This window comes from Geotrypetes seraphini, chromosome 5 (genome assembly GCF_902459505.1).
Source record: "Geotrypetes seraphini chromosome 5, aGeoSer1.1, whole genome shotgun sequence".
Lineage (NCBI taxonomy): Eukaryota > Metazoa > Chordata > Amphibia > Gymnophiona > Dermophiidae > Geotrypetes > Geotrypetes seraphini.
The window spans coordinates 50402216-50424896 of NC_047088.1; the positions used below are offsets into that span (position 1 = coordinate 50402216).

The 22681-nt window shown below is 41.6% G+C and overlaps 1 protein-coding gene across 4 annotated transcripts in view; it reads left to right on the forward strand.

The window, feature by feature from the left end:
• Window positions 1-22681, forward strand: part of LPAR4 (lysophosphatidic acid receptor 4) — a 38756-nt gene that overhangs the window by 11520 nt on the left and 4555 nt on the right. The window contains exon 1 of one of the 4 annotated variants that reach the window (XM_033944747.1): window positions 7408-7515. The exons of 2 other annotated variants lie outside the window; for them this stretch is intronic. The gene's annotated coding sequence lies outside the window, so the exon portion shown is untranslated. Of the gene's footprint in view, window positions 1-7407; window positions 7516-17791; window positions 17852-22681 lie in introns of those variants that run through there. One more of the 4 variants, XM_033944746.1, reaches the window with a different exon arrangement.

Consider the following 22681-nt stretch of genomic DNA (forward strand, 5'->3'; position numbering starts at 1 on the left):
ACTCATGCCCTAGCCCTGCCACAGCCCCCCTCCTCCCCCCCCCCCCCCCCGGTTGCCTGCTCTTGTCTGGCAGAAGGACATACGTGTGTGGATGCCCTCCTGCCCCAACACTGATTTCTTCAAAGCTTTTCAAAACCCAAAGTGCCGGGTTATGAAAAGCCATCCAGACCCCCGGATATGTCCTCAAAAGGAGGACTTGTCCGGGAAAATCCTGACGTCTGGTAACCCTAGGTCAGAGCCATGCATTCTCTCATCCCACATAATTATTCTTATTTACTGAAGTCCGTAAATAATGGTTTTCCCCAGAACATGTTGCTCAATCAGCATCAACAGCTGCCACTAATGCTGAAGTCAACTTTCAATAATTCTACCATTAATCATTTGTTTCCGTTTATATATACTTAACGACCCGCGTCCACATCCCTGATGAATGGATCGCAAAGACACCACCAAATACACCAAATGGAATCTCACTAAAACTCGCTTGCCACCGCAAATATAACCGTAATTACATTACATTACAGATTTCTATTCCGCCATTACCGGTTCAAAGCGGATTACAAAAAGAGTTATAGAAGAAGGGTTACAACGTTAGATCAGAGAAGGTTTCCAAGAGAGGGAAAAGTAGGATCTGGGGTTAGGGAGGGGATGGTAAGAGGGGGGTTAAGCTTTATCATGGTATTAAGCTTTATTAAGGGATTTCTTGAAGAGTATAGTTTTTATTTCCTTTCTGAACATCTTGTAGTCTGGGGTTGTTGTCAATAGGTTGGAGACTTGGTTGTCTATCTTCGCTGCCTGAGTGGCCAGTACCACATTTAGTACCACATTCTCAAGCAATCAAAGATGCACCCACCTGCTAAGAAAAGCTACTTTACCTCCATGTCCATTAAGTCTGTATTTTAAGTCTGTATGTTATGTCCACACTGTAAATGCTGTAAACCAGGGGGTGTCCAACCTTTTGGCTTCCCTGGGCCGCATTGGCCGAAAAAAATGTTTCTGGGGCTGCACAAATGCGCAAACTCTGCAGCAAGACAGAGGAGGGAGCCGGCAAGACGGTAAACACCCAGGGGCAGCAGAGGAAAACACTGCATCGCCCTCAACCGGGGCCGCACAAAATACTTCATGGGGCCACAGGTTGGCGTGTAAACTCTGTATTTCTCACTAAAGTATGTCTTACCCATACTATGAATGTGTACTCCTGTAACCCGCTCTGGGCTCCTTTGGGAGGAAGGGCTAAATAAATGACTAAATAAATATATAAAGTTTATTTTATGAGTTTGTTTGTTTCTGGTTACTGTGGACCAGACTCAGTAAATAGCGCTTAAAAATTGGCACTGGGAAAAAAATCAGCGCTCCGCATTGCTCTCTAAGTTCAAACAATTTTTATTGATGCAAACAACAACAAATACAACATTAAAACTTGTATAACAATGATGATGCATCAAATATAATAATATGATGAACATATTGATGTGGTCAATATTACATACAACACCAAGGTGCTTAGTATAATAATGATCAATATGTAAATAAATGGTTTCTAAGGTACTCAGTAAACGTCTTATGTCACCTTAATAAATGTTTTCAATAATTTTCTAGTCTGTTTAATAGACCTCAGAACCACCACTCCTCCGTCCCACCGAAGTGTAGTTACGGGGAGATGCAAGTGGTGCACTCCTCACCGGTCTATTTAATTTAAATTTTATATCATTCCTCCAATTCTTATGCTTAAATTTACTTATCTTAGTAATGGCGAACTATCAGTTCTCACGGTAGACTGGCGGTAAGACCCAACATGTTTCACAATTGTTTCTTCAGGGGTCTGTCCTAGAGTAAATGTATTAGTCAGGTTAATCTTCCTCCCATATGCCATTACTCTACAAAAATCTAAAAACTCCTTCTACTTACAAATGCCGCCGCCATCCAACTCTAATCAATCTTTGTAAGATGGCTGCCGCCTCTTAAAGGCTCCTTTTATATTATATGCTAAGAGACCTCCCTCTCCATGGGATAGGACCAGAGAGGGTCCGCCCACAGCCCCAGTGTGCTAGACCCTCCCTAGTCTGAATTTCAAAATACATGCATCTTTATCAACCTCACACGAACAGCCTAGAATAGAGAAGCCCACTCAATCTCTAAATTCAATCCACATGGGACTACTTAATGAAGCCTGTAGATCCACTGCTGTTCCTTCTGGTTAAGAGCTTTTTCAATGTTACCACCCACTCTCCCATTCTGTTGTTTACTGCCAATTATACACCATCTTAATTCCGCTACTGTATGGTTAAATTTAATCATATGGGGAAAATCGGGGCTAGCATTATGCCCCTATTGATTATTGACTTATGTTCATTTAACCGAGTTTTAATTTGGCAACTTGTCCTGCCTATGTAAATTAAACTGCAGGGGCAAACAACGGCATATATAACCCCTTTACTATTGCAATTGGTGTTGGTATTGTTTCTGGCCCTAATTGTGAAAAAGCTCTTAACCAGAAGGAACAGCAGTGGATCTACAGGCTTGATACAGTAGTCCCTGAGTGGATTCTAATTCCAGGAAAACCATCTGATGGTCATTCAAGGACCTTAGAACACGAGCAGGAGAGTAGGGTATAGTCAAAGTGGAAAGATAATGAGGAGAACCCTGGTGAAGGGCCTCAAAAGCAATAGAGCTTTGAATTTAAGCCAATACGTTACCGTGGAGGCCAGCGATGTTTTTTGTTTTTTTAATAAAGATGTGATGTGATCACTGATGCACAAATGTGTCAGAAGGCAGCTGTGTTCTGTAACACCCGGAGCCACTTGATTGTGGATTATGCTGCACCGAGAAATACTATGTTGCAGTAGTCAATCCATGATATTAGCAGGGCTAGAATTCATGCATTTAAAAAAAAAAAAAAATATATATATATATATATATATATATATATATATATATACAGTACTCCCCCCCCAAAATTCGCGGGGGTTCCGTTTCAGGAACTCCCGTGAATTTTTAAAAACCGCAAATACATTTTTTTAGCTGATCAAAGGCAGGAGAGGGCAGCTGGGGTGCCGGTGGGTGCTTAAAATGTACTTACGAAGCCGGGTACATTTTCCGACCGCCTCTTCCTGGTACTAAAATCATGGTTACACCAATCAGGAGCTGCTTTGATACGCCAGATAGCGTGTCAAAGAAGCTCCTGATTGATGTAAACATGACTTTAGTACCAGGAAGAGGCGGTCAGAAAATACTGCAAATTAATGAGTCCGCGATTTGCGAACCGCAAATTCATGGGGGTTTACTGTATATCAAAGAACAGTTGAACTGCACGAATTGGCCTTGGGAGCTTAACCCGGACAGAAGCATGGTGTGAGAGCTCCTGTGAACAGAGTATTTCGCAAGAAAATAACTGGATTTTTTTCTATGATCTAAGTAAAAAGTTATTAGTGGAAGGCAAGTTTGTCTCGCCCATCTGCAACATTTTTAATAATTTCTCTTTTCATGCACATCTTGGACTTGAAATGTTTGGGTACAAGAGCTGAAAATTACTGATCAAACTGTAGACTGGGAATACTTTTAGTATAAAGTTAACAGACCTACACAAACAGTTAGCCTATCTCAATCTATATTTTCTAGCCCACAGGGCAATATGGAGAGCGAACACTGCCAATACCAAACTTTGCTAGCATTGTATTCAACATGATGGCACCTTACTGGGTCATACCAAAGGTCCATCAAGCCCAGTAGCCTGTTTCACGGTGGCTAATCCAGGTCCCTAGTACCTGACCAAAACCCAAAGAGTAGCAACATTCAATGCTACCAATCCAGGGCAAGCAGTGGCTTCCCCCATGTCTTTCTCAATAACAGACTATGGACTTTTCCTCCAGCAACTTGTCCAAACTTTTCTTAAAACCAGTTACCCTATCCGCTTTTACCACAACCTCTGGCAATGCGTTCCAGAGCTTAACTATTCTCTGAGTGAAAAAAAATTTCCTCCCATTGGTTTTAAAAGTATTTCCCTGTAACTTCATTGAGTGTCCCCTCGATGAAGTTACAGAGAATCCAGTTCTGCAAAGAGCAGAAACAAATGGGACAAAAGTCGGTCTCAAATCAAGAGTGAAGCCAAAGTATCCTTTATAGAATTCCGCATACAACCAATTACTGCACTGAACTTTGGGCACGAGAACACCTGCTGAAACCAGGTGTAAATCCTGGCACACAAGTTGAATGCACAACCCTGACATTCTATAGCACTGTGCTTAAAGTTTTTGAAGGCCCCGACCTGCCCCTCAAATGGCCTCACCCTCTTTTGTGTTGCACACTATGGGATTTGAGCACTAGTGTTATAGAATGGCACATAGCCAGATGTATTCACACAGCTCCTAATTGTTGCCAAATAACATCAATGATTAATTTTATTAGGTTTTTATATACTGCCTATCAAGGTTATCTAAGCGGTTTTATAATCAGGTACTCAAGCATTTTCCCTATCTGTCCAGTGGGCTCACAATCTATCTAATGTACCTGGTTGTTCGCGTCTAATTATTGCACATCAAAGGCTCGTTAACCGGTTATGTTGTGCACATCTCAGGATTTCACCCAAATGTGGGTACCTTTTATAGAATCTGTGGGTGTATCTGCTGTGTTTCTATTTCTGTAAAACACACCATGCAGTGTGCTCCACTCCGTCTTCCATAGGCATGGCTGACCGACTCTGATTTTTCATCATTATGCTGTAATTAAGCATTCTGATTTCTGTTAGGCAAAAACAAAACTGTAGCCCAAAATGTCTGGGAGTTTGGCCTTCTCAGTTCTTTCTGTACCAATGCTTGGCCAAGCTAAACAAAAGCATGTTACTTTGTCATATTTACATGAACTATAGTCTCACACCGTCAGCATGACTAGCTGTTGTGAAGAAGTTGCCAACACTTTGTAACTGTGGTTTTAAAAAATCCCTCTTGGTCAGCAGCACACAGACAGGCAATACCAGGTTGGAGATATGGGGAAAATCATGCATGAATAATATCCTTTTAAATACATAAACTGAAAGGATGAGTACTGATTGCATTTATATCCTGATGAGTCAGAAGGAAGGCGCAGGCCACTTTCCTGATTATTTCTGCTCTGACTTGCTTAAGTTAGAACAATGGCTAGAAACTAGGGAAGCCAGGGTTTAAATTCACTTCTCTGATTATACACCTCAGTGCCATACCTTGTGACCTTGAACAGGTCACTTTAGCTCTAGAGCAGGGATGCACAACTCCAGTCCTCGAGGGCCGAATCCAGTTGGGTTTTGGGGATTTCCCCAGTGACGTTGCATGAGATCTATTTGCCTGCACTGCTTCCATTGTATGCATAGTGATCTCATGCATATTCATTTGGGAAATCCTGAAAACCTGGCCTGGCGAGGGCCGAAGTTGTGCACCCCTGTTCTACAGTATCCACTTAGGGCTAGATGCCCAAAACTGTGGCACTGTTTCTTTACAGCTATGGTCCCCAACCCTGTCCTGGAGGACCACCAGGCCAATTAGGTTTTCAAGCAAGCCATAATAAATATGCATGAGAGAGATTTGCATATAATGGAAGTGACAGGCATGCAAATATGCTCCATGCATATTCATTAGGGCTGTCCTGAAAACCTGATTGTCCTCCAGGACAGGGTTGGGGACCACTGCTTTACAGTGCCTGAGAAGCACCAGTCTTTTTTTTTTTAGCAACCAATGCTCAACACTAACAGCATGCAAAATATATGGCACAACTCTTGTGTTCAAATCCAGAGAACCCCCAAACTCACTTTACATTTAAAAAAGAAATCTATGGTGGTCCAGTGGACGAGAGCTGAGGAAATGATGATCTTGATGCAAATGTTTATTTAAGTAAAAGTGATGCAGGTCAATAAATAGATCAAAAGTCTTCATAATTAAAAGTAATGCTGATCAGTTAGCAAGCCCTTATAAAGCAGAGTAAAAGTATTGTGGCGTGGACCCGACACGGTCCATGTTTCGGTCATAAAGATCTTCTTCTGTAGTCCAAATCAAATACTGCCCAGGATTTGTTAGGCATTCAAAATACTGTGTATTAGAGCAGTGATTCCCAACCCTGTCCTGGAGGAACACCAGGCCAATCGGGTTTTCAGGCTAGCCCTAATGAATATGCATGAGAGAGATTTGCATATGATGGAAGTGATAGGCATGCAAATTTGCTTCATGCATATTCATTAGGGCTAGCCTGAAAACCCAATTGGCCTGGTGTTCCTCCAGGACAGGGTTGGGAACCACTGTATTAGAGAATGGAGTGCTACCAGCGCAAGGGATTGCGTGCTGAGTGAGCGGTCCAGTGGACTCCCACCCAGCCTGACCCTGATGGGTTTGGCCAGGCCAGGCCATAACTCAATCTAATTCCTCTCAGCCAAAAATTAAAAATCCCCGTTGGTCCAGTAGACCCAACCCTAATTCCTTCCTCCTCAGCCAAAAGTACGCCTCCAACTCAACATCCCTACCTCCCTGGACTCCCCTGAACCATTTAGGCCAGGATGGGGCCCCCCAACTGAACCAAGCCAAATCCCTCCCCCTCTCCCCCATACCTTTTGTAGCGACAGGAAGGATGTTTACTCTCTCCTACCTCAGGACTCGCATCTTGAAAGTAGAATCTCCCCGCCCCTACCAATGCATGTGGGAGGGGCCTAAGCACCAAAATATAAAAAATAATTTGTCATGCATGAGTAGCACATGCGCAGATTGAAGAATTACTGCAGAACATCTGAGCGTGCCCCACTGTAAACTCTTAAGTTGCGGTATATGCATGCTAGCGCTTACTGCAGTTCAGTAAAAAGACCCCCTAGTTAATAATAACTGGGGTTAGCAATAAAATAACACATCTAAATGATAACCAACACTGATAGCTTTTCCCCCTTAATGTTTTCACTGTCATGCTTTCCACAAACACACAATATACAGCTGTATTATAGGCAAGACACATTGTTATGTTTAAGAAATTTATCAGGATTTTTTTCCTGTTAATAACTTATCTGTTTCAAAAGTAAAGATTTAGCAAGTGATTTGTTTCAGAATTTTTGAGCAAAATCACTAACAAGCTAGCATGCAATTAATATTTTGCTCCAAAATTATCTTTTGAAAAGTCCAGTGAATCCACACCATACTGACCCACTTGAACCAGCTTCATCCCAGGGAACTCAAGTATTAACTACTATTGAATCTTCTTGTAGCATTAATACTTCCATCAGTTAACATGTAAAAATAAGTGGCTGAAACATTTCACTTACTTTGGAAAATCCAATACTATCAAATTTTGATTCCTAATCACATTATCTGTATTTTCCATTTTAGAACAAATTCCAATCACAATGTCTCTCTCTCTCTCTCTCTCTTTCTCCTGCCAAGAGATCAGCATAAAGAGGGTGATAATCAGAGAATGGGAATGGAAAAGAGTGAGAATCCATCGAAGGGAAGGGAGGAAGAATGTGAGTGTCTTCTGGGACGGAGGGGTGTAAATTGAGAAGGAGAAAAGTGAAAGGTTAGTAAGAGGATATGGGGGTAGATGGGTTTGAGAGTAGGGCTTGAAAGGGGAGATCGTTGAAGGGAGGAAGGAATAAGCACCATGCATGCATGTTTGGGGGTGTGTGTAAATGAGAGGGGAACCATCATGAAGGTGTGCATATGTGTAAGAGGGCGTGCTTGATATGAACAACCAATGTATGCAATCCTATTTGTCGCAAGACCTCAAACACCCAAAGCACTACTTATATAATTTGTGGTGCTCTTACTGGGGTTGGATACTCATCATAGGTCTTTGCGTGAATATTTTTTTAATTCAATGCGGGCACAATTGCTTAATATTTATTTCTATAAGGTGAGCTAATATATTTGAGAAGAGCACTTATCTTTCCAGCCCGACGACTGCCCAGCCGTTTCACTGCTTTTGTCAGTATCCAACTCCAGTAAGAGCATGAAAAATTATGTAAGTAGTGCTTTGGGTGTTTGAGGTCTTGCGACAAATAGGATTGCATACACTGGTTGTTCGTATCAAGCACGACTTACATGAGTTGAACAACCTGATTTTCCTTCTCGTGGTTTGGAATATGTGTAAGAGGGAGCATGCAACAGTGGGTATGTGCAGAAATCCTCCCATCTCCTATCTTGATCTTTACGTTTTCTACTTCTGCAACTCCATTCCTTCTCTTCTGCTCTCAGGACTACACCTAGTAAGAAAGAAAAAAGGGCTAGATTCACTAAAGTCCACCAATCTATCCTCTTTGTGTCCTATCCATTTCTGAGTCATTCTGGCCGATCAATTCAGTAAAGCTTGTCCATGCAAATGATCAAATTGTAAACACACTCCCACGTCTCGCTGTAACATCAATTGACGCATGTGCGTACTGTCTCCTTGTTTATTTTGTTTATAACGCATGTGCTAGCTCTTTAGGACTTCACTGCGTATAAATGGGGAGGGGTTTAATCACGGACATCAGTGGCGGGCTCCGAATGCGCCTACCGCAAAGCATTGTTGTCGTAAAAAATGCAATAGAAGAACTAGTTTTTACCAACCTCTCTTTTTTTCTTAAGTGCTGTTGCAAGCTGTATAAGCTGTGACCGTAGCTTTCTGGAAAAATTTGTTGGAGAGGTTTAAGGAGAAATAGCATCGGAGGTTTGTGAGCGAGCTGTGGAATTCTTAGAGTTACGGATCGATGTCGAAGTTTATTGTGCGCTTCCAAACAGCTTAACATTTCTCTCAGGAAAAAGAATTGTTAAGTTGCTAGAAGGCACAACAGTTAACAGCAGTTCAATGTTCTGGGATCACGCGCTGTTATATATAGCCTACGAATCCCAGGAGGCTGTGCGGATCTTTCTGCCGTGAAGCACGAAGCATCCAAAGGCAACCCCCGTGATGTCAGATGCATGCGACAATCTAGCTGGAAAGAAAGGGGGCAAGATAGCTAGCTCTTAAAAGTTATTTTTGATTTTTTAAAAAATTTGGCATTGATATATGAAATGTACAATGTGCAAGGAGAGCATAGGGTTAATCTGCAATTTTCTCGCCATGTGTATTACAAATCTGAGATTCACTCCCACGCTCGCTATACACATTCCAAAAAAAAAAATCAAAAAAATATTTCTAACGCTTATGTACATGAAAGTTTACATATATTTAAAGTTTAGATATATTTTGGATGTTTTTGTGGGGTAGATATATTATTTTAATGGGGTTCTTAATATGCACGCAGCAGTTGCTAGGCAGGAATAGTCGGCGAGGTCCTCAACAGGCGAAACTTTTTGGAACGGAAAGGCCAGTCGGTTTGGATGAAATGGTTTCATGAATCATTGCTTTAAGAAATTTACATGCCTTTTTACTCATTTGCGCTGCTCCTTTTGACCCTGGGCAAGTCACTCAGTCCTCCATAGCCCCAGGTACATTAGATAGATTGTGAGCCCACTGGCACAGATAGGGAAAATGCTTGAGTACCTGATTATAAAAACCGCTTAGATAACCTTGATAGGCGGTATATGAAATCCTAATAAACTTGAAACTTGATTGGATAGGATGCGGATGGGGTCTGGAGGAAGGTTAGTGAATCGAGCCGTAGTAGGAAAGTGAGCGCAAACCGAGCGGTTCACGATCGGTTTGCTTAGTGAATCGAGCCCAAAGTTCATCTCACTTCCTCTGCTCCTTCTCACAATCTCTAACATAAGGTTAAAGGTACAGTAAGGTTTCCAGTTTTGGGAAGGAATGTGGGATGGAGCAATTTCACACCATAATGTAACCTGAAAGTAAAAAGCATTCTTTGTTCCAGAGATATCAACATTAATATCTTTTTAGAATGTGGTTTACAAACAGTACATTTTAAAATATAAAACTGGTTGGCTCTTCTTTATGTTTTTTAATCCCTGTTAAAGAGCAATCGCTTATTTTTTTTCCTCATTACAAGAATCCAGAAACTGGAAAAATCTGCCATTTCTAATGAACCCTGCTAACTGCAGAACAAATTGGTCTAGTGTATGCCCTGGTCAAATGAGTTTGAAGCAGTCATGTCTCCATTCAGTCGTCTGCTTGGGCTAGTTATGTCAAGTTTGTTTTAAAATGTTCCGGCTGGAACGTAAAATGTTTGCCAATATGTTGCTACATTAGATTCTGAGGGATCTCTCCAAGAAACTATTTCAACACAAATGACCTGACAATCTCTAGCATCTTATCAGCAATTTTGACTGCTTTAGCAAATGTACATCATTTGCTTTACGTTTTAACAACTAAAGTCATGTTCTTAGAAGTTTTCCAGTATTTGGCCATCATAATAGGATAATCTTCCTAATCTAGGGTGCTAAGATAGAATTCCGTACATGGTCTAGTTTGTATATTTTTCTCCTCTCTTGTAACTCATGTAGCTTTGTATCTTGGTCTTCCTAAGTATATGGTTCAAGCTCTACAAATTACTCAGAATGCTGCTGCACGTATTATCGTGCGGACCTCAAAATTTGTGCATGTCGCCCCATTTTTGAGGGCTTTACACTGGTTGCCTATCAGTGCACCAATTGAATTTAAGGTCTTATGTGTGATTTTTAGGCTTTTGAAAGGCGATTCCCCAATAGTATTGCGTTCGTTACTGCAGGTTTATCAGCTGACGTGTGCTTTACGGTCCATGGATAAGATTTATGTGGATGTGCCACCTTCGAGTGTGGTGAGATTATCTGGGAACCGCAAAACTATGTTTACGGCGCAGGGGCCTATTTGTTGGAATACGTTGCCTATGGAGATAAGGCAGGCATTGAGTATATTCCAGTTTAGGAAAATGTTGGGAAATGGTATTATTTAAACATGTTTAAAAAAAAAAAAAATGAGTTGATTAATGGACATTTGTTTCTCTGTTAACTGCTGAGAGGGCTTTTTGATTATGTTTTAAAGAGATATTTTTTTTAGCAATTTGAGGTATTGTGTTTGGTTTTTTTTTTGATGATTTTGTGAAAGCTGATGTTTATTATTTAGGTTATTTTGTATTTTTATAAATGTCTATTGTTTGGTTTTGTTGTTTGTCATTGTTATTGTGTTGTTTTTGTATCATTATGTGTGTTTTATTGTTACTCGCATAGAATTATTGGATATGCGGGTTATACATTTTTTAAATAAATAAATAAATAGAGTTGTATATTGTTCCATCGCAGCAATAAATTGCCTCAGAACAGAGCCTTCTTCCTACTTGACTTGGTGAATGGGGTTTCTTCCTACTTGACCTACTTGGTTAGTCTGGCATGCTTGTTTTAGACCAACAAAGAAAAATGGGGAGACCCAATGATCCACAGTGAAAATAATCCACCGATGAAAACAAAAACTGTGGATACAGATGTTCTGGAGATAATTTATTAAACACTGACATATAAAACCATGAAAATTCAATTAAAAAAAGTACAATGATAAAAAATACTGTGATAAAAATCCAACCGGACCCTGCACGGCTCGTGTTTCGGCGAACACGCCTTCCTCAGGGGTCCAATGGTTTGCAAACTCACATATAAAGACAAATAATGCAATTTAAAACCCTAATGCATCTTGATGAATTCCCTCTTAAATACTTTGTGGCATAAATACACAAGAGGTGAATCTCTTTCAATTGAAAGAGAGCTATGGAATGACGGGGCATAGGATGATGGTGAAAGGGGATAGACTCAGGAGTAACCTGAGGAAATAACTTCATACAGAAAGGGTGGTGAATTCATAGAACTGCGTCCTGGTGGAAGTGGTGAAGATGAGAATTCTATGATGGGATTAGTACCTCTAAGGAAGAGGAAGAGAGATGGTATGAATTGGCAGATTGGCTAGGTCATATGGTCTTTATTTGCCTTCATCTTTCTATTTTTCTATATTTCTTTGACTCAAGGAGGCTAAATTGTACAATCACCTATGAAAAAGCCCACCTCCTATTTCTTACAGAATTTTCAACACAAAGGGCTCCTTTTACAAAGGTGCGTTAGCGTTTTTAGCGCACGCACAGGATTAGCGAGCGCTAGCCCAAAAATTGCCGCCTGCTTAAAAGGAGGCCGTAGCGGCTAGCGCGCGTTAAGGCCCTAACACACCTTTGTAAAAGGAGCCCTAAGCCTTTTTTTTTTCAGTTGTTAATCTTATTTTTAATTGTAATTAGTTAATCATTGGTGAAAACTCCCATTATTTCATGTCATTACAGATGTCTCTTCCAAACAATGAAATCTTTAAACAATTGTTGGATTAAAATCTTGTACTTAGCTTTAAAGAAAAGCAGATCATAGCTGTAAAGGCACTTATCATATCTATCTCTGATGTTAGCAAATTGCTTCAGGGGTTTTATAGAAACAAAATTAAAATATAATTAATTACCACATCGTAAAAGCAGCTTACAAAATAGAATGCAATTCTTGCAAAATCTCAACCCATCTGTTTTTCAAACTAAGGATACTGTAAGTCAAAACAGCAGCATTTTAAATAGGACGCCAAGACTGGTGGCGTGAATTTAGGGCTCCTTTGTTACTAAGCGGTTTCAGCGCATGCAGCATTTTAGTGCGCGCTAAACCCACGCTACGCGGCTAGAACTAACGCCAGCTCCAAGCTGGCATTAAGGTCTAGCGCAGGCATAAGTTTAGCATGCGCTATTCCGCGCATTAAAGCCCTAACGCGGCTTAGTAAAAGGAGCCCATAGTCCATCAGTAGCAATCCGTAATATTTTCAAAGTTTATCATGAAATCACTCAAAACAGCCGAAAAAAATCCAATAGAATGCTGCCTTTGGATATTAATGCTGAGACATGAGTTTTCTTATTACATAGTGCATTTTGGACCCCAGTTCGTTTGCCAAAATTAGATAGCTCTAAGTCAGTGGTCTCAAACTCAAACCCCTTTCAGGGCCACATTTTGGATTTGTAGGTACTTGGAGGGCCTCAGAAAAAATAGTTAATGTCTTATTAAAGAAATGACAATTTTGCATGAGATAAAACTCTTTATAGTTTATAAATCTTTCTTTTTGGCTTTCTTAATAATAATATTGTTATTTATAGCTAAAGAAGACATATGATTAAGAAACTTTTATTTTACTTTTGTGACTATGATAAACATACTGAGGGCCTCAAAATAGTACCTGGAGGGCCGCATGTGGCCCCCGGGCCGCGAGCTTGAGACCACTGCTCTAAGTCTAATAGATGCTGGCATTGCCATTTTGAAGCAGGGACATTAGATCATTTACTATCCAATGAAACTTAGTTTTTGGAAATCCATTTGGGGTCAAGTAAATAATTTATTAGAAAATCCGGTGGCACTAAGAGCCAAATATCTTCTAATAATAATAAACTTTTGCTTATTATGACAGGGGTTGCCATACAACATATTATGAAAAATGGGAAAAAATGGGATAGGTTGAGCTATAATTTTTGGTGGAGTTCGTTGTGCCACATCTTTAAAATGGAACGAGTAATTTCCATACAGCAGGGGCATTTTAGGAAATTTAAGGATGTTTGGGAGCCATTAACAAAATACTGTACAAAATGAATATTGTTTTTACCCTTTATTTATACACGTCCAGGGTGGGGAGGGGGGGAAGGATATGTTATGTTTTCTTATGTTTAAATACAATTGATGGTATAAGGGGAGGGGATATTTGATGTGTATTAGTTTTTGATGGATTATTAAGTGATGTTAAAGTATAAAGTGATTGCATCTTATGTTGCACTTATTGAAAGTTTTAAAAATGAATAAAGAATAAAAAAAATGCTGAGACCCTGCAACTTGGCAGTATTAAGCTGGAAAATCCTTTTTTATTCTCTCTGGAAAAGCAGCTTGACATGATACCTCCATCTTGCCGTGGGATTAAGGCACTCGGTTGCAAAACATTCTAAAGAATCAAACTTCTCTTCTATGGACAAACTTACCAGAGAAGTTGCGTGTGTTGGTAGAATTATCCACATTTAGGGGTCCTCATACTAAACTCTAGAAAGTGCTAGCGTGCGCTTACCAAAACTTAAAGGCTTACCGTGAGAGGTCTTGTGGTGAGTCTGAGATTATATAAACTGCACGCTAAAAAGTATTTTCATTTTTATGGCACGAGGGGACATTTGGGGGCGGAGAATGGTTATGCCACTAATGGCCATATTCTAAAAAGAGCCCTTCCGCTGTCTACATTAGTTGTTTTAATTGGCTTTAATTGGTATAGCAACTGACTATGTTGTCTAAAACTGATTAAAAACAGTAAGCACTGGGAGGCATCTACCATGTAGGTGCCATTAACACATTTACAGCAGAATGCCTCATCATGCCTTAAGCCTAAGTGGGCATGGTTAGGGGCACAGTGGGACTTAGCAGTGCATTTAAGAACTTAGACGTCTGTAATGTACATTGCAGGTGTCTAGGTTTTTTCTTAGAAACATAGAAAAATGACGGCAGAAAAGGGCCATAGCCCATCAAGTCTGCCCACTCTATTGACCCTCCCCCTTAACCCTCTGAGAGATCACACTCTGATGACCCATCCCCTAACTCTACCCTCTTAGAGATCCGACATGGGCATCCCATTTATTTTTAAAATCTGGCACGCTATTGGCCTCGACCACCTGCAATGGAAGATCATTCCAATGATTAACCACTCTTTCGGTAAAGAAATACTTCCTGGTGTAGCCATGAAATTTTCCGCCTCTGATTTTCAGCGGATGCCCTCTTGTGGCCAAGGGCCCTTTAAGAAAGAAAATATCATCTTCCACCTCGAGACGACCAGTGATATACTTAAATGTCTCAATCATGTCTCCTCTCTCCCTGCGTTCTTCGAGAGAGTATAGCTGCAATTTGTTCAGCCTTTCCTCGTACAAGAGATCCTTGAGCCCCAAGACCATCCTGGTGGCCATTCGCTGAACCGACTCAACTCTCAGCACATTTTTACGGTAATGTGACCTCCAGAATTGTACACAGTACTCCAGATGAGGTCTTACCATGGTTCTGTACAATGGCATTAGGACCTCGGGCTTCCGGCTAACAAAACTTCTATGGATGCAACCCAGCATTTGTTAGCCGTTGATAGCCGTGATTCTATTAACGGCACCTAAGCATGGCTGACACACGACCGGCGTCCATTTTTGTAGATGCCGCTGATTTAGGCGCTGTTTACAGAATACAGCCCTTAGGGCCTGATTCTATAAATGGCGCCCAAGTAGTGTGGCTTAGGCTTGATTCTATAAAAGTCGGGTGCACTTAGGTGTAGAAAGGCAGCCTAACCTTAGGCGTACCATATTTATGCCAGGGGTTTTTTTTGGCATGAAAAACCTGCTCCTAAATCCAAAACAGGAGCCTACATGTAAAACCTGCCCAAGATCTGCCCCTAACCGTGCCTATCTGGTAGATATCTTGGAGTAAGGGCCTATCTCAAAGTGATAGGTGCCTAACATCCAGTTAAGTGCATCATCAACTACAAGTTGTTAATTGCCAATTATCAGCGCCAATTAAGCTTTTAAAATAATTAACCCCCCCTTTTATGAAGTCATGTTTAGTATTTTTTATCACTGGCCACGGTAGTATTAGCTCTGACGCTCCTAGGAATTGATAGGCATCGTAAAAGGGGGAAGCCTTTCTAACATGAAGCTGCAGAGCATTCTAAACCAAACCCCCCCTGCGCTGTTATCATGGAGCGACGATGACACACTTGTTTCACTGTTTTCAATTGTGGTATTTCTAGATAGAGCTGCTCGTCTGAACGGAGAGGCCTACTCGGCTGGTATGGAGTAAACAAATTACTCAGTTCTACCGGCTGCATTGTCTGCCTCAGCTTGAAAATCAAGCACAGCACTTTGAATTCAATTTGTGCGGCCACTGGTAGCCAACTTTTTAAAAGGGGCCCGATGTGAGCTACAGTTAAGGTATCTCTTTGCATAAAATGTAAAAAAAAAAAAAGGCACAATTTGGGTAACATAGCTCATTTTAATAGTAGCTTAACTTCTCCCTAAATTACTTGAAAATGAATTATTTTACATGTTAAATCGCAGTCCTGTATATGATAAGAGTTCCACTGCCTTAATACCAGATATATCCACAATGTTTGAAAACAGTAACATGACTTGCCATTCTATTGAAAATGCTACCATTTTGACATACAATGTCTTTAGTTGGGAAATCAGCTTGGTTGAAGTTTTGTACGTGCTATATCCTGCTATGCAGTAATTAATTATGTTTAATTTTGTTTCCATAAAATGCCCTGAAGCAGCTTGCCACAAAATGTTGGCTAACGTCGGGGATAGATATAAGCACTTCTGCGGCTATGATCTTCTGTTCCTTGAAGCGAAATACAAAATTATTAATGTAACAATTGTTTAACGAATTCATTGTTTGGGAGAGAGATTTGTAATGACATGAAATAAAGGGGGCTTTTTGAACAACACATGGCTAAAGAAAAATTAAGGCTTATGTAAGTTTCATTTGGATGTGTCCCCTTTACAAATAAAATAATAAAAATGATAATACAAATGAGATTAGCAACTTGTGAAAATTGAAGATTTTGAAAGAATTAGAGGGTGGGTGTTCATGGTATGATATCATACAATAAGATAACAATCTTGAACATTCAATACATCTACAAGAGCAACGTCTTGCAAACTTTTCTGGCCGGCAGCACACTAAAACCAGTGCCCCGGCCGGAAGTCAACGTGATGACATCACATCATGTCAATGTCCGTGCATGCGTGGAGGCCCATCTGGCCGCAACCCTGCCATTACAGGGATTCCACTTCACTAAAAAAATTGTCACTTTCCCCGATTTGTTTTTAATTGTTTTGTAATTTACTCTGATATATTGTTTTGGTACTCCTTTGTACATCGCCTTGAAGGTTTGATTAGGCGGTATAAGAAATTTTTAAATAAACTTGAAACTTGAGACACCGGCCAGGAGGAGAGTCAGTTGTGCGCCTGCTGACTTCCTACAGGGCGTGCCTTTCACCGCAAGAGGCATGTCCTGTAGGCAGGCAACTGGCGTGGACGACTCTCCTCCTCACCAGTGTGTCGCGGCATACCAGAAATCTTAGTTGGCACACTGGTGTGCTGCGGCACACAGTTTGCGATAACACTACTAGAGAATGACTGAAAAAAATCCCATTTTTTGGACTTGCCAAGACAAACCCCCTCTTTTATCAAGCTGCGCTGCCAAGCAACGCGCGTTAAATGCCAAACCACCCATAGGAACAGAATGGGCTGCTCGGAATTTAGCTCTTAAGAACATAAGAAGAACATAAGAAGTTGCCTCTGCTGGGTCAGACCAAGGGTCCATCGCGCCCAACAGTCTGCTCCCGCGGCGGCCCATCAGGTCCATGACCTGTAAGTGATCCTTTGCCTAAAACCCTTTAATCCCCATTTTTCTTCTATCTATACCCTTTCATGGCCCTATCTCTACCTCTATCTATATCCCTCAATCCCCGTATCCTTCAGGAACTTGTCCAATTCTTCTTAGAACCCCCTTAATGTACTCTCTCGTATCACATCCTCCGGAAGCTTATTCCAGGTGTCCACCACCCTCTGAGTGAAGAAAAATTTTCTAGCATTGGTTCTAAACCTGTCCCCTTTCAGTTTCTCCGAGTGCCCCCTTGTTCTTGTAGTTCCCAATAGGCTGAAGAATCTGTCCCTTTCCACCTTCTCTATGCCCTTCATGATCTTGTAAGTCTCTATCATGTCTCCTCTGAGTCTTCGCTTCTCCAGGGTGAAGAGCCCCAGCCTTTCTAGCCTCTCTGCGTATGAAAGGTTTTCCATACCTTTTATCATTCTTGTCGCTCTTCTCTGAACCCTCTCAAGTATCTCCATGTCCTTCTTTAGGTACGGCGACCAATATTGGACACAGTACTCCAGATGATTGGTGGCTCAGCTTGATAAAAGGAGGGGTAAGTCCTGACATAACTTTGTAGAAATATGGCAAGATCTGATGCGAGCTGTTCATGCTAGGCTCCCCCCACCCCCCTCCCAAATACATTTTAAAAATTTAGGCCAGCTTTTATCGAGCTGCACTAGAGTTTTTGTTAGCACATGTTGATGTGGTAAACGCTCCGACGTTCGTAGAATTCCTGTGAGCACTGGAGCACTTATCTCACCTGCTTGCACTGAAAACCTCTAGCACAGGTTGATGAAAGAGGGGCTTAAGGAACACACACAAATAAATCTATATTGTTTTTGATATTATGGTTGTATTTATACCTGTTCAGCAAATGCAAAAATGTAGACCTTGGACTAAACATGTTCAGATTTGAAATTCAGAGGTGTGGAATTTTTGTGAGTTCGTTTTTGTTTGGCTTTTGTCATATTCGATCTTACATAATTAAAGGGTTCTTTTACTAAGCTGCTGTAAAAAAAAAAAAAAAAAGGCCTTTGTGTGCCTTTACATGGTTTTTTCTGTATGCTGAGGCTATTTTTACCGCAGCTATAAAATGGCCGATTTTCTTTTTTTTTATATTAATGGTCATGCGCCAGTGTTGCCAATAGCACCCAGCCATTAAAAAAATGACTGCGAGAGCATTGGCTGCCACCCATTTTCTAGGCAGTAAGGCCCTGATTCTATAAAAGACACCTAAAGATGGGCACCTAGATTGGCATGCCTAGCCAATCCAGGCACCTAACTTACCCTCTCTTTTACTAAGCCCGATAGCGTTAAATGCTTGGATGCCCATAGGGACTAAATGGGCATTGGGGCATTTGCTATGCAGCACTTGCTCCTCTGGCTTAGCAAAAGGGGGCCTTAATTATTTAAAAATCCTTAATCGGCACAGTCCATTGGAAATTCTAATTAAAAAAACAAATCGCAATTGGTAAGTGCCTACCATTTCAAGGCAGGTGTCTATTTCGAGATGTCTACTAGAAAATGGTTAGGGATGGATTCCGGGCAGATCTTGGGTGTGTTTTGACTTATTTATTTATTTTAGTATTTATTGATTACTTAGAGTGTTAAGTAACTTGCCCAGGGTCACAGGGAGCAGTGCTAAGCTTGATCCTGCAACCGAAGGGCGCTGAGACTATAGGCCAAGAAAACCCTGGCATTGAATGTGCCTAAGCTTTCAATGCCTACCTTCGCCTAAGACTGTGACTGACACTTGCACTCCTGGGCACCTACACGATAAGTACTGTTTATAGAATCGGGGCCTAAAGCAGTGCGCCACAAACTTTTCCGGCCGGCAGCACACTAAATGCAGCGCCCCGGCCAGGAGACATCCTGAAGTCGATGCGATGTCGTCACGCGTATACGTGACATCATCGCATCAACAGCCACGCATGCGCGGAGGCCAGTCTTGCTGCGACCCACCGTTGCAGGGATCCGGGAGGTGCAGGGTGAAGAGGAGAGATGCCGGCCAGGAGGAGAGTCGTCCACGCCGGCTGACTTCCTACAGGATGTGCCTCTCGCCGCGAGAGCCACGTCCTGTAGGCAGGCAGCCAGCGTGGATGACTCTCCTCCTCACCAGTGTGTTGTGGCACACCAGAAATCTCAGGAGGCACACAGTTTGCGATACACTGGCCTAAAGGCTCATGTACTATTCCTGTCCTAATCAACTAGCGCTTACTAATAGATGCACTACGGGTCAGATTCTATAAGTGGCACCTAACCACACCTAGCTTTTAGGTGCCAGGCCACACAGTTGTCAATCAACCACTAGGCATCCTTTATAGATTCATGTCTAGTGCCACCTAGAGGTAGGCAACGGTATAAGGCCTAATTTACTGGTTCCTATCTGACGCCTAGCGACACCTAAGTCTACCACACTTATTCTCCACCCCTAACCATGCCTACTTTTCAGGTGTGTGTTTAGGCATCAGAGGGTACCTTGATGTAGGCGTTGCTAAGCACTACGTTGATATCTGCATGTAACTGTAATTATCAATTAAATTAATTTTTTAATCGGCTTTTAACAGCGTGATCAATTACCACGCCATTTAACCAATATTAAAAAAAAATTATCTTACACGTGGATTTAGGTTAGGCATCGCTAGATGTCCGCAGTTAGGGCGCCATTTATAGAAACTGGCCCTATTCTGTATTGATGCACCTTTTTGTCTAGTTTGTCTGTCTTGACTGGCTTGTAAGTTCTTTTGAGCAGGAACTGTCTCTTCTGTGTTTTGACGTACAGTGCTGCGTGTGCCTAGTAGTGCTATAGAAATGATTAGTAGCAGTAGTAGTAGAAACTGTGTCGTGCAGAAATGCTCATTTTCCACCTCCTGATATGCATCTCAAGGAGGCAGTGCATGCAAATCCATCTCATACGCATTCGTTGTGGATATCCTGAAAACCTGACCTGGCTCCAGCTCTCGAGGACCAGAATTGCCTACCCGTGGGCTATACCAATAGTGCAAGGTGTTCTGAGATAGGGTAGATCGAGTAATGGCCTTTCTTGTGAAATCTTGCGAAGCATGTAATTTTGAGAACTTGATACTAGAGAATGACACGGTGATAAAATTCATCACCGTCCCCGTCCCCGTAGATAACTGCGGGAAATAATCCCATGTCATTTTCTAGTGTCTATTTCAACCTCGGTCCTTCTATACCAGCATTCTTCAACGCAAAACTTGAGGGTCAGTGGTTGTGGCCATTCATACTCTGATTCTTCCCTCTCTCCTTAAAGAATGACATGAAGATGGTTTCCCGCGGGGACGGGAACGGTGATGAATTTTGTCACCGTGTCATTCTCTACTTGATACCTCAGCTATATATGTTTCCATGACCCAATCAATGTACAGCTGCTTTGCATAGTCCAGTTGTCCATTTTTTTTCCTCTTCAAACTAATTTGGAAATACTTATGAATTTTAAAGTACCTATAATGTAATCCAGTTGGTTTGCAATTAGTTTGTAAAGCTACCCAGTTTATGACAACTTGCTGTGTAATTTCATCTTTGTTGCTGCAGCAGCTCTTCTTGATGTAGTTCCAAGTCCTACCCAGGATTTTGTTTTGTTCTTCCAGAAAACCCTGTGGGTTTTCATACTTTTTGCCAGGTCTGACATCAGAGCACCACAAGAAATGTGAGCCCAAAGCCCTTGTTATTAGGCTCTCCACTGTTTATTCTGAATTCCAAGAAAGCTTTATTTCAATCGCGCTTTGGTCTACAATTTCCTCTCAGCTTCACTGACATACATGTGACTATTAAACCGCTTCAAAAAAAAATGCATGATTTAATCGTCTGACCCTTACGAGTGTGGTTTGAAAAGTTTGGTAAAAAAAAAAAAAGCAAGTTAAACAATGTAGTCTCCATCCAGTTTTTTTCTTATTGTAGGAAAAATAGCACAGTTTGATAGAAGAGGCCCTGAGTGTACAGCATTTGATGACTATGAGCTCCTTTTACTAAGCTGCAATAGTGGTTTTAGCGCACGCTAGACCTTGACGCCAGCATTGAGCTGGCATTAGTTCTAGCCGCGTAGCACGGGTTTAGCGCACGCTAAAATCCTGTGTGTGCTAAAAACGCTATCGGAGCTTAGTAAAAGGAGCCCTATATTGTTTGACTTGGATTTTTTACCAAACTTTTCAAACCACCCTCTTAAATACCGTATTTTTTTGCTCCGTAAGACGTACCCTAAATTTAGAAGAGGAAAACATGGAAAAAAAACATTCTGAACCAAATTCTCCCTGCCAGGTTCTGCACCATGTCCCCCCTCTGGTGGTCTAGTGGTAGGCTGGGACAGGGCACATGGTGGGTAGGGAAAGGGCACAGATGTCAAGGCAGATAACTTTAAAATATGCAATGTCACCTCAGTAATAACTATAGAAAAATAGACAAATATAGGGCAAAATATATACAGCAGATATAAATTCTCCAAACTGACACATTTTGATTACTAAATTGCAGATAAAATCATTTCTCCTACCTTTGTTGTCTGGTGATTTCTTTCTTTTTTTCGTTCTTTCTTTCCTTCCTTCCATCCTCTGCCCAACAATTGTCCCTTCTTCCCCCCCTCCTATGTTCCCCTCACTGCCTTTGTCATCTTCCCCCCCCCCCCACCTCAGGCTCAACAATTGTCCCTTCCTCCCTCCCTCCCTCCTATGTTGCCCTCGCTGCCTTCCAGCCTGTTCTCTTCCACACACCCCAAGCCTGTACGTCTACTGGTTTTAATTGCCTCCTGCTGCTGCCGCTGTGAGAATGCGTCCACAAAACAGCAGCGACAGGGGGAGGGGCCTCCTGTCTAAAGCACCAAGAGCATGGCACCAAGAGTGAGGGATGAGCAGTGACCCAGCGGCGCTTCACTCCCTACGAAGAAACAAATTGCTGGGAAGGACCAGGCAGGTGCAGCGATTGCACGCTGCTGGCCCAGAAACCTTACCCCTGACGTCAATTCTAATGTCGGAGAGAAGGTTCGGGCCAGCCATTGGCCAGCCTGGACCTTCAGTCCAATGTCAGAATTGACGTTGGGGGTAAGACTTCCGGGCCAGTGGTGCATATCTTCTGGACGATCCCTCCATTTAGAAAGTGCCCGGAGGTGAGTTTATTCTCATTTTATGCCTAAACTGTGGAACTAAATCCCATCATTTATTAGATCATTGGAAAGGATGTTAAGATTCAGGAAAGCTGTAAAATCTTCTCTCTTTATATACTGCAAATAATGTCTGCAAATGTAGATTTAGATATTTTGGACTGATTCTTGCAGGTATGTTTAATTCTGTAACCATGGGAACCGATTTAACCCTGTCTAACACTATGGGGCTCATAATTGGAAGTGAAATATGTCCAAAAACCCGCCCAA